The sequence below is a fragment of the Palaemon carinicauda genome, chromosome 39 (genome assembly GCF_036898095.1).
Source record: "Palaemon carinicauda isolate YSFRI2023 chromosome 39, ASM3689809v2, whole genome shotgun sequence".
Taxonomy (NCBI): domain Eukaryota; kingdom Metazoa; phylum Arthropoda; class Malacostraca; order Decapoda; family Palaemonidae; genus Palaemon; species Palaemon carinicauda.
Genome location: NC_090763.1, coordinates 25,219,553 through 25,237,655, shown reverse-complemented (window position 1 = coordinate 25,237,655; position 18,103 = coordinate 25,219,553). Strand labels below are relative to the sequence as shown.

The window sequence follows — 18,103 nt, the reverse complement described above, 5'->3', positions numbered from 1 at the left end:
TCCAGACTCCAGCTTGTAGCACCTGCGTCACAGAGTAGTATTACTCGAAGGCGAGGGACATTGCGATGTATCCAACATCGTGCTGTAGGGCGACGTGACGGGGGAGGGTCTGGAGACAGGTCGAGATGAAAGTCATTGAATCCGGGCTGAAGAGGTATACTGGTGACTCTCCCCCGTGTCCTCCTTGTGCTCCCAAATCGGCTGCAACTGAGGACAAACTGCAGCTGTTCCCAAAGCTAACCTCTCGATTCCTTTACTGGCAAGAAAGAGAAGGTCTTGGGACATCAGATACAGAATTGAGACTCGAAATCTTGAAGGAATTGGACCGAAGGGCTGGGACCCCCAGATTCTGAGTCTAGCCAACAACTCAGGAGCGAACCTGAATGTTGCCTTCCCCTCTTCCTTAGAAAGGGCGGAGTCGTACGAGACCAAGAAGATTGCTTACACACTGGCCGTGGCCAGAGTGAGCAGGAGACCCAAGGCGGAATACAATCCGAGGCCTGTCATAAAGGGTCTTGAGAAGATCTCTTAAGGGACTAAAAAGTCCGAGCCATGCTCCAAGTTGGAGGTCTTCCTCCGACTAGGGCAGGGACGATCGTAGCTTCGCATGAGCGAGGAAAGATCCAGCGGGCAGGAAAAAGTTATTCCTTTAAGCCTGAAGGTCAGGGAAAGGCTGAGCGACAGGCTTCATTGCCGAGAGCGGAAAGGAGTTTCCTCCCGCCGAAAGGCAATAAGACCGTTATTGCTGGAGAAGAGGCCTCAAGGGAAGAGGTATATTTCCCACGGCACCAACCACCGAAGACTCTTCACTTTGCCTGGAAGACCCCTGCGGATGACTATCGCAGATGACGCGACCTCCGTACCGCGACTGTATCGGGTTGTCTCTTCTTGAGGAGGAGGCGTAGTGTCTCCAGGCATGAAGCCGAAGAGACGCCCCGGTTCGGGAGAGATGTTGCAGTGTAGTTGTTTGAGTAGTCTGCGCCGTGGGAGAAGCTCTCCGGGAGTTCCGTCAGGGGAAGCAGAGGGTCCAGAAACCGTTCTGCGCATAGTCCCAGTGGAGCTCTCCCATTGAAAGGTTGACAGACAACCTGGTCTTGTTGAGACCCATTCTCCACAGACAAAAAGGAGGGAAGACGCAGGCGTCGAAGTTGTCCCACCATCACCGGAATGCATCTTGCCAGAGTCTGAGTCTGAGTCTGAGACTGGGGGGAAGAACAGCGGAAGCTTGAGGTTCCAAGCTGTCGCGATCAGGTCCCCCAGACCAGGACTTGCTGGTTACTCAAGGTCAAAGACCCCCAGGTACACACTCTCTACGAGGCTCTGCTCGGATAGTCGGAGAGAACATTCCTCTGCCTGGAATGAGAGAGCCGATGGTGGTATTGAGAGTCTCTCAATCATCCCGGTATCTCTACTGCAAGATGTGAAGGTGTGAAAATGCGTCCCCTGCTGGTTAGAACACGCCAGAATCATGAAGTCGATGCGCACGGAGCGACTCGGCAGGAGCTGTAAGATCTGTAGAGGGGCCAGACTACGACCCCTAAGCCTGCCTGAATGATGGAGAGGTATCCTTCAGGTCTTGACCATAGGCCTGGACCGGAACATGGCCCCCACCCCCTTTCCTTTGACGAGTCCGAGAACAGCATCAAGAATGTGGGGAAAGGACGAGAATATCCACTACCATCAAGAGGTTCCATAGGTCAACACCCATTGCAGGTCTAATAGTTCCGCTGGTCCCATAGGGGCCAGGAAGTCCGGTTAAACGTTGCCTGAAACCACCAGAACTTGGACCGCCCCACATGGAACTTATCCTGAGGCGACCGTTCGGACTATAGACAGGTCAATGAGGAAAGGAGAACTAGGAAACGTTCCAAGGTAGGGCTGAAAGCTCTGCTTGACTTAGAACAGGTACTGCGACTCTCCTCAGTCTTGCCACAGTCAACTGAAAGGAAGGCTCGGCGGATGTGGCAACAGAATCTGGCGTCCCCAGGTGGTCACCCATCCAAGTACCGACCAGAACCGACGTTGCTTAACCTCGCTGGACGGACGAGAAGCGGGGTTTCCAACGTGGTAAGGCCGTTGACTCAATATCATGGCCAGATACTCCAGATGTTGAGGCAGAAGAAGAGAAGGCTCCAAGCAAAATACCATGAACCCACACTCATGGTAAGCATCCGGAAGCTTGCCCCGGCGCTGAAGAAGGTCGAACCCGAGCCTACCGGAGTTGACCAGCCCTCCAAAAAGCAAAGGAGGCGGAAGCCTGCACCTGAGCGGCCATGAGGAAAGCAGGGAGAGTTCTCTGGGGAAAAAAACCTGCTATGCCACGGCGGGATAGCCACACTGCATCGTAAGCAGGAATACTTGCAGTCTAGGCTGAATTCCACGAGCTCCCTGGAAGATGGATGGAATGGAAACTGAAAGTACCCGTCCTTCCGATCCAGGGTTTAAGGAGTCCTGTCGCCTCGTTACCAGTCTGATCGATTCTGCTGTTCTACGCTGGCCGAAGTTTGTTCGACAAACTTGATCAGGGCTGAGAGGTCGACTACGGAACTCCCCTCTCAGATCCTTCCTTACAAGAAAGGATCGACTGAAGAGGCCGGGGGTGAAGCCATCGATGATCCTATGGAGGACCTTCGCCTAAGGTATGGATCATTCTGCCCAACCGGGCAACTCTTGCCGACGCTATGGCATAGAGGTTCAGAGACACTGAATTCGCTGACAGAGACGGCAGGCGCGATATCCTTGGCTGATCACAGAGATCGTGCGGGAATGGGCATCGGGAAGCTGTCATCCGGATGAGTAACCTTAAGCATCCTCCCAGCGAGAAACCTGCAATCCTAGAGTTCGTGAACTCTGCCGCTCCTTTTAGGACTATGCCCCCCCAGGGGAGCCTCCCGTGCCATCTGTTCCTGACAGGAGGAAACTGCAATTGGACACATTGTCTCAGTTGTCGTAGCCGATAACTTAGGCCGACGTGGTTGAAAGAAAAAGGCGCTGGAGCCCTGCAGAGTCTGGAAGAAAGAGCCTTGGAGGAGTGAAAACGGAAGTCGATTTCCTCCGCACAGCCGCTGTCTAAGTCTCTGTCATTGGGCACAAACAAACTCTTCTCAAGGATGGAAGGGTGTCTGAGGTTGTCGACCTCCACAGATGAGACACCCGAAGGAAACCCTCAGTCAGCGCGTCCAGATGGTACAACATCGAGCTTGTCCGCAAGTTAGATACTTAACGACGAAAGGCCAAGGTGCCTGAGCCCGAGAGGAGGAAAGTACCCATGATCTTCCTGTAGCTTCCTTGAACCAAACCTCAGGCCGTAACCGAGGAGGGAAAGGACCTGGTAAGCCCCCAGAGGAAGGGGTAAGCAGTCACCCCTTGGCCGATGGAGAAATCTCGAACGGAAAGCCCCCCACCAAAAATCCTTCCAGGGAATGACGGGGAAGGGCTAACCCAAGTTCTGGAAAGAGGAGTGTTGCTCAGACCTCCCTGAAGTTTCTTCCTATTCTTGCAAGTGCCATGCTCCGCGTTTACGGGGTGAGGCCGTGTTCTGGAAATACGCTCCAGAAGAACTCGCCAGGCTGGCCATGCTGCGAAAACCCCAATGGGAATCGTGGTCGCAATCGCCCTGGAGCTCGCGCGATGGTAATTCAAAGATTTGCGCGTGGGCGAACGTGGAAGCGCCCATGCGCGGTCACGCAGGAACGCAAACGAAGGTGAGCGAAGGAGCGCAGAAGGAGGGCGAGCGTGGTAGGAAGGGCGAGAGCTGGTGGTCGGCGAGCGATAACCCATAGACGAGCAAGGGATACTGCAAGAATTAAGCCGACGTTCGTGCGAAGAAACACTGTAGGTTTGAGCGACGGAACACCGTCGGTTCGCGCGACGGAACACCGTAGGTTCGCGCGACGGAACACCGTAGGTTCGCGCGACGGAACACCGTAGGTTCGCGCGACGGAACACCGTCCGTCCGCGCGATGGAATACCGTTGGTTCGCGCGCGGGCGAACATTGGAGAGCATGTGCGCGGACGCGCATGAGCGTAGACGTGTAGGCACGTAGGCGTATGGGCGCGCAGGCGAATGATCGCGTGGGAGCGCAAGCAAGCGGTCGCGAGGGTGGGCAGGCGAATGGTCGCGAGGGTGGGCAGGTGAATGTGCGCAAGTCTGAGGCGGCGAACGCAAGCGTTAGCGCGATGGCGAGGAAACGCGCTGCCGCGTGGGCGAGGAAGACCTCTGGCGATGTGGATCAACAGGCGATCGGTGGTGAGCGCTGACGCGCAGGTTGGCGATGGCGCGTTGTGGCATGTCGACGCGATGGCGAGCAGCATGCGCAGGTGGGCGATCGCGCGATGGCGAGCAGCATGCGCAGGTGGGCGATCGCGCGATGGCGAGCAGCATGCGCAGGTGGGCGATCGCGCGATGGCGAGCAGCATGCGCAGGTGGGCGATCGCGCGATGGCGAGCAGCATGCGCAGGTGGGCGATCGCGCGATGGCGAGCAGCATGCGCAGGTGGGCGATCGCGCGATGGCGAGCAGCATGCGCAGGTGGGCGATCGCGCGATGGCGAGCAGCATGCGCAGGTGGGCGATCGCGCGATGGCGAGCTAGTAGCTGGCGAACCATGTTCCTTCAGAAGCGTTGGAGAACGTTGGCGCGCCGGCTGTAACACACACGGGCGATCCGGAGATCGCTGAGAGACAGGTGATCGCTGACGTGTAGAACGCTGTTGAATAGGCGATACTGAAATCGCCTGTGCGCGCTGGCGAGCAGGTGATCGCTGGCGAGCTGATGATCGCTGACGAGCAGAAGGCAACGCGTGGAAGCCTGCGCATAGAAGAAGAGTCCTTGACCCAGACCTGAACCGAAGTTCTAGATCGCGAGGGTGAACGTGGGCGCGTAACAGGAACCAACAGGAACAGCAGGGATGATCATCATGAGAGCGCTGGCGAACAGGAGAACGCTAGCGATCAGGAGAGAACACAGCAGAAGGGCGCGCAGGGGAACCCTGACACGCAAGGGAAGAACCCCCGTGGGAGGCAACCCTTTGCCCCGAAGGGAACGTTGTCCGTCGGGAGACAGATGTCCATCGGAAGACCGTTGCCTGTCCGCCGGGAGACTGATGTCCGTTGGAAGACCGTTGCCCGTCGGAAGACGAGATCAGACTGCTGTCCATCTGCACCAAGGCGGAAGATCAAGAAGGAGGAGTTGTAGGCTGCAAACGGAGATTCAAAAAGGCGCCTCTTAGCACCCTTATAGGGAGATGAGAGGCCCTTACGACGAGGCGGACGGTGGGCCTTACGGTGAAGGAGGCCAACAGCAACAGCAGCAGAAGAATCCTCCGAAGAGGAGTCTCTATGAGTGTACTCTCTCGCGAACGAAAGAGAAACACTTCGTAGAAGAGACTGGTCAGCCAGTGACCTAAAAGGAGCAATCCTCCGAAGAGGGGCTCCTGCAGTTGCCCAGCCCCTTGAGCGAAACTGCAGGTGTGACCGCTCAGCACCAAGAGCATAGTCGCACGAAAAAAAGGCAAGAGAAGAACCCCCCAAAAGGGGAAAAACTCAAGCCTGGACAGAAAAAACTTCCCTCGGAAGGAAAGTTACCCGCCCAAGGAGGCAAGCCTCCTGAGAGTTCTAAAATGAACTGGAGAGCTGTCCGTCGTCACGGGAGTACTTCCAGTAGAAGGAGACACGCCCCTGACAAAAACACAAGGGGGGAGGCAGCAACAGCCGAATCCCCAGGCCTCAACAAGACAGCTCACACCGTTGCCATATTACAGAAACGAACTAGATCGGTAACTGTAAAAAAATAAAACAAAAATCATTAGTACACATTCATTCCCCCGGGAAGGCTCCAAAGAGGAATCCCGAGGGAAAGGAAACAAGAATTACACAACAGGCACGTGCCCTCACAACCACTTACACTCACGGAAGGAGAGCTGTAACCAAAACAGAATTATAACAATTATAATTATGAAACTATGTAATTATGTAATTTAAAAATGAATGAACACTAAAGAAAGAACGAAAACCCCGAAAGGAATCGTTCTACAAGCTGAAAAAATGTTATTTTGATAATAAAATAAATTTTTGAATATACTTACCCGGTGATTATAATAGCTGCAACTCTGTTGCTCGACAGAAAACTCTAAGGTAAAACTCGCCAGCGATCGCTACACAGGTTGCGGGTGTGCCCAACAGCGCCATCTGTCGTCCAGATACCCAGTACTCAATGTAAACAAAGACTCAATTTTCTCCTCGTTCCACTGCGTCTCTATTGGGGAGGAAGGGAGGGTCCTTTAATTTATAATCACCGGGTAAGTATATTCAAAAATTTATTTTATTATCAAAATAACATTTTTCAATATTTAACTTAGCCGGTGATTATAATAGCTGATTCACACCCAGGGGGGTGGGTAGAGACCAGCAATATATGTTTACATTATTATGAGCTAAGAGTTTTTATTTCATTTTAGAAGTTATCAAAATAACAAAAACAAAATAAATAGGTACCTGGTAAGGAAGTCGACTTGAACAATTACTCTGCCTTTTTAAGTACGTCTTCCTAACGGAGCCTCGCGATCCTCTTAGGATGCTGATCGACCCCTAGGATCTGAAGTATCAAGGGTTGCAACCCATACAACAGGACCTCATCAAAACCCCTAATCTAGGCGCTCTCAAGAAATGACTTTGACCACCCGCCAAATCAACCAGGATGCGAAAGGCTTCTTAGCCTTCCGGACAACCCAAAAAACAACAATAAAAACATTTCAAGAGAAAGATTAAAAGGTTATGGAATTAGGGAATTGTAGTGGTTGAGCCCTCACCCACTACTGCACTCGCTGCTACGAATGGTCCCAGTGTGTAGCAGTTCTCGTAAAGAGACTTGACATCCTTAAGATAAAAAGACGCGAACACTGACTTGCTTCTCCAATAGGTTGCGTCCATTATACTTCGCAGAGATCTATTTTGTTTAAAGGCCACGGAAGTTGCGACAGCTCTAACTTCGTGTGTCCTTACCTTCAGCAATGCTTGGTCTTCCTCACTCAGATGGGAATGAGCTTCTCGTATTAACAGTCTGATAAAATAGGATAAAGCATTCTTTGACATAGGCAAAGATGGTTTCTTAACTGAACACCATAAAGCTTCAGAAAGGCCTCGTAAAGGTTTAGTTCGTTTTAAATAGAACTTAAGAGCTCTCACAGGGCATAAGACTCATTCTAGTTCATTGCCAACCATATTCGATAAGCTGGGAATATCGAACGATTTCGGCCAAGGTCGAGAAGGCAGCTCGTTTTTGGCTAGAAAACCAAGTTGTAGTGAACATGTAGCCTTTTCTGACGAAAATCCGATGTTCTTGCTGAAGGCATGAATCTCACTGACTCTTTTAGCTGTGGCTAAGCATACCAGGAAAAGAGTCTTTAAGGTGAGATCTTTCAGGGAGGCTGATTGTAGCGGCTCGAACCTGTCTGACATGAGGAATCTTAGTACCACGTCTAAATTCCAACCAGGCGTAACCAAACGACGCTCCTTCGTGGTCTCAAAAGACTTAAGGAGGTCCTGTAGATCTTTATTGTTGGAAAGATCTAAGCCTCTGTGACGGAAGACTGATGCCAACATGCTTCTGTAACCCTTGATAGTGGGAGCTGAAAGTGATCGTTCTTTCCTCAGGTATAAGAGGAAGTCAGCTATTTGAGTTACAGAGGTACTGGTCGAGGATACAGATACTGACTTGCACCAGTTTCGGAAGACTTCCCACTTCGATTGGTAGACTCTAAGGGTGGATGTTCTCCTTGCTCTAGCAATCGCCCTGGCTGCCTCCTTCGAAAAGCCTCTAGCTCTCGAGAGTCTTTCGATAGTCTGAAGGCAGTCAGACGAAGAGCGTGGAGGCTTTGGTGTACCTTCTTTACGTGTGGTTGACGTAGAAGGTCCACCCTTAGAGGAAGAGTTCTGGGAACGTCTACTAGCCATCGAAGTACCTCGGTGAACCATTCTCTCGCGGGCCAGAGGGGAGCAACTAGCGTCAACCTTGTCCCTTCGTGAGAGGCGAACTTCTGCAGTACCTTGTTGACAATCTTGAACGGTGGGAATGCGTATAGATCTAGATGTGACCAATCTAGGAGAAAGGCATCTATATGAATTGCTGCTGGGTCCGGGATTGGTGAGCAATATATTGGGAGCCTCTTGGTCATCGAGGTTGCAAAGAGATCTATGGTTGGTTGGCCCCAAGTGGCCCAAAGTCTCTTGCATACATCCTTGTGGAGGGTCCATTCTGTTGGAATTACTTGTCCCTTCCGACTGAGACAATCTGCCATGACATTCAAGTTGCCTTGGATGAACCTCGTTACTAGCGATATGTTTAGACCTTTTGACCAGATGAGCAGGTCCCTTGCGATCTCGTACAACGTCAGTGAGTGGGTCCCTCCTTGCTTGGAGATGTACGCCAAAGCAGTGGTGTTGTCCGAGTTCACCTCCACCACTTTGCCTTGAAGGAGAGACCTGAAGCTTTTCAAGGCCAGATGTACTGCCAGTAACTCCTTGCAGTTGATATGCATTGTCCTTTGACTCGAGTTCCATATTCCCGAACATTCCCGACCGTCTAATGTCGCGCCCCAGCCTACGTCCGATGCGTCCGAGAAGAGAACGTGGTTGGGAGTCTGAACAGCCAGGGGCAGACCCTCTCTGAGGCTGATACTGTCCTTCCACCACGTCAGGCAAGACTTCATCTTCTTGGAAATGGGGATCGAGACCGCTTCTAGCGTCTTGTCCTTTTTCCAGTGAAATGCTAGGTGATATTGAAGAGGACGGAGGTGTAGTCTTCCTAATGACACAAACTGTTCTAGGGATGATAGCGTCCCTATCAGACTCATCCACTTCCTGACTGAACATCGTTCCTTCTTCAGCATGTTCTGGATGCATAACTGGGCTTGGCTTGTTCTGGGGGCCGACGGAAAAGCCCGAAAAGCTAGACTGTGAATCTCCATCCCTAAATACACAATAGTTTGGGATGGGACCACTTGTGACTTTTCCATATTGACAAGGAGACCCAATTCCTTGGTCAGATCTAGAGTCCACTTTAGATCCTTCAGACAGCGACGACTGGAAGAAGCTCTGAGAAGCCAGTCGTCCAAATAGAGGGAGGCTCGGATGTCCGCTAAATGAAGGAATTTGGCTACATTCCTCATCAGCCTCGTAAACACAAGAGGAGCTGTGCTTAGGCCAAAGCACAGGGCTTGAAACTGGTAGACAACCTTTTCGAAAACGAATCTCAGAAAAGGTTGGGAGTCCGGGTGGATGGGGACGTGGAAGTAGGCGTCCCTTAGGTCTAAAGAGACCATCCAGTCTTCCCTTCTGACCGCTGCTAGAACCGACTTTTTGGTCTCCATGGAGAACGTCTGCTTTGTGACAAAGACATTCAGCGCACTGACGTCTAGCACCGGCCTCCACCCTCCTGTCTTCTTTGACACCAAGAAGAGGCGGTTGTAGAATCCCGGGGTTTGATGGTCCGAGACTTTGACCACCGCTCCTTTCTATAGTAAAAGAGACACTTCCTGTTTCAAGGCTCGTCTCTTGTCTTCCTCTCTGTACCTGGGAGAGAGATCGATGGGAGACGTTGCTAGAGGGGGTTTCCGTACAAACGGGATCTTGTATCCCTCTCTGAGCAACTTCACAGATTGAGCATCTGCGCCTCTCTTTTCCCAGGTCTGCCAGAAGTTCTTGAGTCTGGCTCCCACTGCTGTCTGAAGAAGCTGGCAGTCAGACTCTGCCCTTAAAGGACTTGGTTCCTTTCTTCTTTCCTCGTTTCCCTTCGGCACGAGCACCTCCTCTGCTGGAGGCTCTGCCACGAAAGGGCGGAATAAAACGGGACGCTGGAGTGTCCATCCTTGGTCTAGCTGACAAGGTAGGCAAAGGGGTGGCTTTGCGAGCGGAGGACGCAACAAGATCGTGAGTGTCCTTCTGTATCAAAGAAGCGGCAATTTCCTTAATCAGGTCTTCTGGAAAAAGGCACTTGGAAAGAGGAGCAAACAGAAGCTCGGATCTCTGGCATGGTGTAACTCCAGCTGAAAGGAATGAGCATAGGTTTTCACGCTTCTTAAGGACTCCGGACACAAATGATGCAGCAAGCTCATTAGACCCATCACGTACGGCCTTGTCCATGCAGGACATAATGAGCAAGGAAGTCTCCTTCTCTGTCGGAGATATCTTTCTGCTTAGAGCTCCTAGACACCAGTCTAAGAAGTTAAAAACTTCGAAGGCTCTAAAGATACCTTTCAAAAGGTGGTCCAGGTCCGAAGATGACCAACATATCTTTGAGCGTCTCATGGCAAGGCGGCGGGGAGAGTCTACAAGGCTTGAGAAGTCGCCCTGGGCAGAGGCAGGAACTCCCAAGCCGAGAACTTCTCCCGTGGCATACAAGACGCTCGATCTAGAAGAGAGTCTAGCAGGGGGAAACGTAAAAGCTGTCTTCCCTAAACTCTTCTTGGACTGCAGCCATTCTCCTATTACCCGCAAAGCTCTCTTGGACGAGCGTGCGAGGACGAGTCTAGTAAAGGCAGGAGTGGTTGACGGCATGCCTAACACAAACTCTGACGGAGGAGAACGCGGAGCCACTGAAACAAACTGGTCCGGAAACATCTCTTTGAAAAGGGCCAAAACTTTTCTAAAGTCCAAAGAGGGTTGCGTAGACTTAGGCTCGTCCAGTTCTGAATGCGGTTCATCTACGTGCGCAGCAACATCATCATCAGAAAGTCCCTCATCCGATAACTGATGAGGGAACGGCAACGGAGTGGGTAACGGCTGGATAGCCGAGTCCGGTCGCACGGGTGCATGCGTGACTGAGCCGGACGCAACGTCATGGAACTGCTGCCCAGTCTGTGAGCTGGCAACAACCATAGCAGCGCGGGGACGCACAGCGTCTACTCCAGACTGTCTGGACTGATGTGGGTGAGCAGTGGCAACCACACTGGATTGCAGAGGTTGACGCACCGCGTCAAAACAAAACAACTCTGACGGTTGTTGAACCTCACGAACGTCAATGGAGACCTCCGTGCGTCGCTGAACGTCAACATGCGGCTGGCAGATCACACTGGAACGCATGGGTGGCGGAACTCTCTCAACTGGTGTGCGTGAGAAGGTTACCTCAGCGTCCACAGGACGCACAACCGAACGTGTGGGCGGTTGTAGGTAAGGAGCTGCACTAGCTGGTGCGGCAGCAACCTTCTCCGCACGAAAGTCCTGCATAAGAGACGTTAGTTTAGACTGCATGTCTTGCAGTAGAGACCACTTAGGGTCTACAGGAGCAGGTGCGGCGACAGACGGTGTAACTGTCTGAAGCGGTACCGCTTTGCCTCTCTTAGGAGGTGAGCAGTCATCGGATGACTGCAGCGAGTCCGAACTGACCCAGTGGCTACAACTGGGCCGTTGGACTTGTGCGGAAGGGACCGACTTGCGCTTTAACGGTCGTGAGACCTTGGTCCAGGGTTTCTTGCGAGAAACACCTTCCGAAGACGAGGAATAAATGGGCTCTCTCGTCTTAGTTAGGCAGGGGCGATCTTGGGTAGATACGCCCGATACCACGGAGGGAACGTCTGTTCGCTGATTAAAGCCTCTCGAACCCATTTGTCGCACGACATTGCTTCTCCCCTGGACTTGGGAGCTTGCAAGAGGTCCCGGACTTGGAGGACGACAGGCACGAACAGACGAACCCTCAAGCGCAACACTATCCACAACACTATCACTCACTTTATCACTTCCCACTGCACTTTTGCACTTCAGCTCCTTCACATCCGCCATGAGCTGATTACGGTCACTAGCAAGGGACTCAACTCTCTCACCCAGAGCTTGGATGGCACGCATCATATCAGCCATCGAAGGTTCCTGAGTGCCAGAAGGGGGATTAGGAGCAACCACTACAGGGGAAGGAATAGGTTGTGGGGCATGAGGAGAGGAAATATCAATAGAACGAGAGGAACTTCTCCTAACTCTCTCTCTCTCTAGCATACGTGTATACTTTTGGAATTCGATAAAATCGAATTCCGAAAGCCCAACGCACTCCTCACACCGATCTTCCAATTGACAGGTTTTATCCCGACAATTGGAACAAACAGTGTGAGGGTCGATAGAAGCCTTCGGAAGACGCCTTGAACAGTCCCTAGCATTGCACTTCCTAAATTTTGGGACTTGTGAAGGGTCAGCCATTTTGAATTGGTCAAAGGGGAATTAAAAAAAACTATCAAAAAGTCATCAACAAAGAATCCGTTATCAAAAAGAGTTCAAGGATTTGTGTGAAGAGAAACCCTGCACAGCGAAAGCTCAAAACTAGAATAATGTACTTCACCAATTAGTTGTGAAAAAACTCCAGTTTAGCAACAGCGAGTAAGTACGTCTTGTCGATAGCACGACAGAGAAAATTGAGTCTTTGTTTACATTGAGTACTGGGTATCTGGACGACAGATGGCGCTGTTGGGCACACCCGCAACCTGTGTAGCGATCGCTGGCAAGTTTTACCTTAGAGTTTTCTGTCGAGCAACAGAGTTGCAGCTATTATAATCACCGGCTAAGTTAAATATTGAAAATTAACAACTACAATTAGATTCATAAACTAATTGAGACAAACGTACGGCGTAGCAACCCCCCCACACGGAAAGGAAGCTACAAGGGCGTAGTAACATGTAGTAAAAGGGTGAACGACCTCAAGAGAGAGAGAGAGAGAAAGACCGAAGTCAAACTCGATCGCCACCCATAAAATTACGCCGTGGTGGCCTAACTGCCGAGGACTCCACGTAGATATCGTACACTACACACACAACTCTGAAAAGGAAACTTACTGATTTCTATACTCAAATATATATACAAACATGAAAACATGTTTACATATATAATGAGTAAAAGAAAAGTAAGCGATTAAGTAAAGACAAAACAAACAATGGCTGCCAAGAGAGGACCAAGACAGAGACATCTGTCACAGTCCGAGCCAAAAGTGAAAGTGAGCATTCATCTGTGTGTGAGGGGGGGGAGGGGTAGCTACCTACCACTCCCCTACCCCCCCGCTAACTAGCGCGGGGGTAATACACCCTCGTTAAATTCTAATGGCTCGCCATTTCAGCTGCGCTAAAAGGTAAACCCAATGTAAATAGCGTGGTTTGTATTTCGGTTACGGAACAATTGTGTTTTTCTTAATTATAAAAACCTGTAATTTTTTTACAACAGGAGAAAATATCAGCACAAGCTGGCATACGGCTATAAAAATTTTAAAGATGTATAAACAACTGCCAAGTCGCTAACCAGTGGTAGTGGGGAGAACCATCACCTCCCCACTCACCCATACCTTTCTTGCTTTGATCGCAGGCGGGTCTTTCCTCTGGGGGTTAGGGGATGGCGGGTAAAAGTATGTGTAAAGAACTACACGTTGGCATAGTTAGGAAAAATGGAGTTTTTTTGATAAAACAAAGTTTTGTGAATACTTACCTGGCAGTTATATATACATAGCTAATTATCTCTATTTCGGCAGAATTTTTCTAAAACTAGGCAACCGCCTTGTGGTGGTTGGGTGGTAACACCCGTTAAAGGGTGGTAGGAGGAATCATTCCCGTTTTCTGTTCTTCAGTTCATCTATGCCCGACCTGTCTCCTGAGGGGAGGTGGGTGGGCCTTCGAATGTATATATAACTGCCAGGTAAGTATTCACAAAACTTTGTTTTATCATAAAAACTCCATTTTTATGAATAGAACTTACCTGGCAGTTATATATACATAGCTGATTAACACACTTGGAGGAGGGTGATAGACAGTAACATCGTTGGGGAAAAAACCAAAAAAGTTGTAGGATAAATAAACACCTTGATTCCTTACCTGCTAAGGTAGCTGACTTCAAAGGTTCCTGCCTCTTGAGTCGCTTTCCCTTAGGAGTGTCAGCCAGGATGTGACCTGCAGTGCTGAAAAACACTCAATCGAGTCTGTCAACGGGGTGAGACCAACAATCTGACTAGACTTCAGGACTACCTATTGCCCAAAATAAAAAACCGCAACTTTACCAAACCCACCACCTAACATTTGCAAAGTAGATAAAAATAATCTAACTAGACTGAGGTGACTGTACACAAGTCGAAGCCCTCAGACAACCAATAAAAAATACACCAACCTATGTACAAGTAAACAAAACTAAGGTTGAGGGGAGGTAGTAACTCCTTTGCCTAATACAGAAGCCGTAGCTACGTATGGTCCCAAGGTATAACATTTCTCATAATCCACCCTCACCTCTCTGAGGTAATGAGAGGCGAACACAGAGTTGCTCCTCCAGAATGTCGCATCCATAATTTGACGGAGCGACATGTTCTTGCGGTAAGCAAGCGAGGTCGCAATGGCCCTCACTTCGTGGGCTTGCACTTTTAAAAGTCCGAAGTGTTCCTCCTCACACAAGAGATGCGCTTCTCTTATCACTTCCCTCAGGAAAAAGGATAAAGCGTTCTTGGAAAGGGGCTTTTGAGGATCTTTCACAGAACACCACAGGGAGCTAGAAGAGCCTCTCACACTTTTTGTGCGAGACAAGTAGGTCTTGAGGGCTCGTACTGGACAGAGCAGCCTCTCTTGCTCTTGACCCACTAGGTTGGTCAAGTTAGGAACCTCAAAGGTCCTCGGCCAGGGCTTAGAAGGGTTCTCGTTCTTAGCGAGAAAGTCTAATCTAAAGGCACAAACTGCCCCATTCAGATTGAAGCCTACCTGTTTTTCAATTGCATGGACTTCACTAACTCTTTTAGCTGTTGCTAAGGCCAAAAGAAAGAGGGTCTTCTTGGTAACCTCCCTAAGGGGAGCCTGTGAGATGGGCTCAAATCTCTTGGTGCACAGAAATTTAAGAACTACATCAAGGTTCCAAGAAGGGGGCTTTAACTGGGTCTGCTTGGTCGTCTCAAAAGACTTCAAGAGGTCATGTAAGTCCTTGTCGCGAGACAAGTCCAAGCCTCTATGCCGACAGACGGAAGAGAGCATACTTTTGTACCCTTTGATAGTGGACACAGCTAGCTTAGCGTCCTGTCTGAGGTACAACAAGAAATCCGCAATCTGGCTCACAGAGGTAGTGGATGAGGAAATCTTGTGCTTCCTACACCAAGCCCTAAAAGTCTCCCACTTGGACTGGTAGACCCTCTGCGAAGAGACCCTCCTCGCTCTGGCGATAGCTTTCGCAGCTTGCGCTGAAAAGCCTCTCGATCTGACGAGCTTCTCGATAGTCTGAAGGCAGTCAGATTGAGAGCGAGGGGGTTTTGATGATATCTCTCGAAGTGGGGTTGTCTGAGCAGATTTGGACTTGCAGGGAGGCTTCTTGGAAAGTCCATCAACAAGTCCACCACCTCCGTGAACCATTCCCTCATCGGCCAGAACGGAGCTATCAGGATCATCCGTCCCGAATCGAGGAGGGCGAATTTCCTGACTACCAGATTGATGATCTTGAACGGGGGAAAAGCATAAGTGTCCATCCCCGTCCAATCCATCAAAAAGGCGTCTACTGCTATTGCCTCTCTGTCCGGAACTAGGGAGCAATAGATGGGGATCCTCTTGGATAAATTGGAGGCGAAAAGATCGATGAGGGGTCTCCCCCACAGCCTCCAGAGACTCTGACAGACCTGTTGGTTGAGGGTCCATTCTGTGGGAAGGACCTGCCCTTTCCTGCTGAGCATGTCCGCCCTCACATTCTTCTGTCCCTGAACAAACCTCGTCAGCAGGCTTATCCTGTTCTCCTTCGCCCAAAGAAGGAGCTCTCTTGCTGTCTCGAAGAGAGACAGAGAGTGAGTCCCTCCTTGCTTCCTGATGTAAGCAAGAGCTGTGGTGTTGTCTGAGTTGACCTCCACAATCTTCCCAGACACCAAGTCCTTGAAGGCCTTTAGCCCCAGAAAAATAGCCATCAGCTCCTTGTTGTTGATGTGCCATCCCAGCTGAATTCCTTCCCAATAGCCTGAGACCTCCTTGCTTCCTAGTGTTGCCCCCCAGCCTGACTCTGATGCGTCTGAAAACAACACTAGGTCTGGGTTCTTCTTGTGTAAGGAGATCCCTTCCCCTAACAAGGTTGGGTCCAGCCACCACTTCAGAAGAGTCTTGACTTCTATTGGAATGGGGAAGGAAAAGGAGTCTTCCTGCATCTTTCTGTTCCATGTCTTCGAAAGAAAGTGCTGAAGAGGCCTTAGGTGGAGTCTCCCCAGAGAGACAAACAGTTCGAGGGAGGACAGAGTCCCCAGCAAACTCATCCACTCCTTCGCTGTGCATCTCTTCTTGTCCAGGAAAGTTCTGACTTTTACGAGACACTTGGCCTGTCTTTCCTGAGAGGGAGAAGCCCGAAAAAGAACTGAATTCAGAACTATCCCCAAATAGAGAATAGTCTGATTCGGTCTGATCTGAGACTTCTCCCTGTTGATGACCAGGCCTAGATCCTGAGCCATCATAAAAGTCTTCCGTAAATCCTCCAGACATTTCTCCCTCGATCGTGAACGAATCAGCCAATCGTCCAGATAGAAGGATATCCTTATCCCTTCCTGATGCAGCCAACCTGACACATTCGCCATTACCCTGGTGAAGACTTGAGGAGCCGTGCTGAGACCGAAGCAAAGAGCTCTGAATTGGAAGCACTTGCCCTCCATTACAAACCTCAGGTACTTCCTCGAAGTCGGATGGATGGGGACATGGAAATATGCGTCCTGCAAGTCGAGGGACACCATCCAGTCCCCTGGACGTACTGACGCCAGCACCGACTGAGTCGTCTCCATGGAGAACTTTGTCTTCTCCACAAATACGTTGAGCGCGCTGACATCCAGGACGGGTCTCCATCCGCCCGAGTTCTTGGGGACCAGAAACAGGCGATTGTAAAAGCCTGGGGAGACTAGATCCCGAACCGGTTCTATCGCCCCCTTGTCTAGCATTTGGTTGACAAGGTCTACTAGAGCCTTCTGTTTCCCAGGATCTGAGTACCGGGCTACTAAGGCCAGCGGAGCATCTGCGAGAGGAGGTTTTTTCAGAAAGGGGATCTTGTATCCTTCCTTGATGACTGAGAGGGACCAGGTGTCCGCCCCTCTCCTCTTCCAGGACTGCCAAAAACCTGACAGTCTTGCGCCTACCGTCTGGAGGAGACGAACTTCATTTCCTGGAGCGAGGTCTGAAAGAACCCCTGGTAGATCTTGGTCCTGAATCTTGCCTTCTCCCTCTAAAATCTGATCTTGAAGTAGTCCTGCCCCGAAAGGGCTGCTGGAATCTCCTTTCCTCCCGTTTCAAAGAAGAAGGAGGGGCTGCAAAGGGCTTACGAGCAGAACGAGATAAAAGGTCTTGGGTGGCTTTTTGGGCCAGAGAACGCGTAATGTCATTAACCAGAGACTCGGGAAAAAGATGTTGAGAGAGGGGGGCGTAAAGAAGCTCAGACTTTTGAGCATTGGTAACAGACCTAGAAGCAAAAGAGCAAAGCAGAGCTCTCTTCTTTAGGACCCCAGCTGAGAACAGAGCAGCCAACTCATTCGCCCCATCTCTGAGGGCCTTATCCATACAGGACATAATGCTCGTAAGGTCCCTAGATCCATCCATCTGTTCAGTTTTCCTTGCGAGAGTCCCAAGCGACCAGTCTAGGAAACTAAAAACCTCAAAGGCTCTAAAAATACCTTTGACGAGATGATCCAGCTCCGACATTGACCACATGACCTTGGCTGAGTTGAGAGCATGCCTTCTAGCAGAGTCCACTAAACCAGAGAAGTCACCCTTGGAGGAGGAAGGCACTCCCAGACCCAAAGGTTCTCCAGTTGCATACCACATACCCGCTCCTGAAGCAAGACGAGCTGGTGGAAACGAGAAGGAAGTCTTAACTGTTTGTCTCCGCTCCATCATCCAGTCATCAATCTTCGTGAGAGCCTTCTTTGCGGAGATAGACAGCTTCATCTTGATGAAGGCCGACTGTTTCTTGCCTTCTTTCTGTTAAATTGGGACTGAGGAGATCGAGGGGCAGCAGGTTGGAATTCCTCTCCAAAAAGTTCAAGAAGGGAGCGAGAGAGAACTTTGTAATCTCCCACAGCATCGGCAGGATTATCATCGTCATCAGAAACATCCTCGAGGGCCTGATCCACATCTGCAATATCCTTCGAAAGAGAAGAATCCTTAG

General features: G+C 50.5%; 1 protein-coding gene and 1 pseudogene across 1 annotated transcript in view; both read right to left on the bottom strand.

Moving 5' to 3' along the window:
* Window positions 1-18,103, bottom strand: part of LOC137631093 (nuclear pore complex protein Nup93-like) — a 479,887-nt gene that overhangs the window by 422,858 nt on the left and 38,926 nt on the right. The window lies entirely within an intron of this gene.
* On the bottom strand, window positions 1,963-2,081 carry LOC137631505 (5S ribosomal RNA; annotated as a pseudogene).